This window comes from Tiliqua scincoides, chromosome 9 (assembly GCF_035046505.1).
Source record: "Tiliqua scincoides isolate rTilSci1 chromosome 9, rTilSci1.hap2, whole genome shotgun sequence".
Taxonomy (NCBI): Eukaryota; Metazoa; Chordata; class Lepidosauria; order Squamata; family Scincidae; genus Tiliqua; species Tiliqua scincoides.
The window spans coordinates 36,489,974-36,491,896 of NC_089829.1; the positions used below are offsets into that span (position 1 = coordinate 36,489,974).

The 1,923-nt window shown below is 47.3% G+C and overlaps 1 pseudogene; it reads left to right on the forward strand.

The window, feature by feature from the left end:
• Positions 1 to 850: 850 nt before the first annotated feature.
• On the forward strand, positions 851 to 970 carry LOC136660848 (5S ribosomal RNA; annotated as a pseudogene).
• Positions 971 to 1,923: the final 953 nt, after the last annotated feature.

A 1,923-nucleotide genomic window follows, 5' to 3' on the forward strand; every position in this document is an offset into this window, starting at 1 on the left:
CAGGGAGGGGCGAAGGCAGCAACAAGATCGCCAGGATTCCACCGCTACTGGGGACAAAGGGGGACTTTTTTACTTACTGTTAGCAGTACTGGCCTCCTAGCGGGTGTGGATAACCTGTGGACATTGCTGCAGGGTTCCCCAATCCTCAGAACAGTGGCATAGCTAGCTACCCTGGAGCCCAGGGCAAAGGAAAAAATGATGCCCCTCACATCAGCACCCAGATGTGACATCACTTCTGGGTGTGACATCACACCCATGGTTTTTTCTAATGTTTGGGAACCATTGGCCTTTGGCCCAGCAGCCAAGTTTTGTGCATGTACAAAGTGTCCCCATTACAATGGAGAAAAAGCCAAAGGTTCATCTTGACCTGGATCCTGTTTCCAGCAGTGGCAAGCAAGGTATGTAGGCAATAGTCTTTGCATGTTGTTTGCCCCACTGTAATTGGCATCTAGAGGTATACTGCTCTTGAATATGCAGGTTCTATATAGTCAGCATGTCTAACAGTAATTGACAGACCTCTCATCCATTGCTTAAAATCACCTTTTGAAACCAACTACACCAGCAGCCATCACTGTATCTTGTGATAATGAATGACACGCATTATTTTTTTACCGTGGTATATGTGCAGTGTACTGGATCCAGTGTTACACTTGAACCAGGAATGCCTGGGTTCAAATCCTCCGTCCATCATGTTGGGCAGTCATAGGCCAGACACCTTCTTTCAGCCTCATCTATTTCACAGGACTGATGAGGCTAAAAGGAGGGGAAGGAGCCGTGGACACTACTCTGAGCTTTAGGGGGAAACAGTGCAATGGAATTGTGAAAAATACAATCAATGCAGAGCACCCACATGAGCAGCAACTGTTACCTTGTAGATGCCCAATCTCATCTGAACTCGGAAGCTAAGCAGGGTCAGGCCTGGTTAGTACTTGGATGGGAGACCGCCTGGGAATACCGGGTGCTGTAGGCTTATACCATGATCTTGGAAGCTAAGCAGGTTCAGGCCTGGTTAGTACTTGGATGGGAGACCGCCTGGGAATACTGGGTGCTGTAGGCTTATACCATAGTCTTTTGAGACTGAAGGTTGCCAACCAACCATGGCCAGGGTTCTCAGACACCTGGACCCAAGTGCTACAGGCACTTAGATCACCAAGAAAAAGAGAGAAATTTACATCAATGAATGAGCTATGCAATTCTGGAGCAGTTATGTGGAAAGTGCAGCTACATCCATTCATTCTGTAACTGGCTGGCCTCTGCGCACAGTCTGCTGATGCTGCAGTAACAGAAGACATTAGCTGATGATATACTAGCCTCAGTGGCGTCACTAGTGTTTGCCTTACCTGATGTGGGAGGCCAGCACATTACACCATGATGAACCTCCTCCTGTGCAGTTGGTGGGGCAATGCTCTGGCAGTGAGTGTGGTGATGCATCAACACCCTGCCCCAATTGGTTTGGGGTTTTTTGCTATAACTTTTGATAGAGATATTTCAGTGTGGTTTGTTCCATTGCATTCCAGATGAAATGGTATATAACATGATGGTATTATTTGAAAATAACAAGATTTAAAAAATTTTGGCCAGTAGTGATGTCACCTCCCCCCGGGTACGTCATCTGGTACGACCCACACCCCCTGGTGCCACTACTGAGGACTTCTGCCGAGTCTTATGTTTATCAAACTTGTGTATGCATTTTTATCAAACTTGTGTATGCATACAAACTTGTGTGTGCAAACTTGTGTATGCTTTCCACATGTGCTGCCTCCGACGCATTCTCAGCATCACCTAGCAGGACAAAGTTCCAAACAACACAGTCCTGGAACGTGCTGGAATCCCTAGCATGTATGCACTGCTGAAACAGAGACGCCTGCGTTGGCTCGGTCATGTCGTGAGAATGGATGATGGCCGGATCCCAAAGGATCTCCT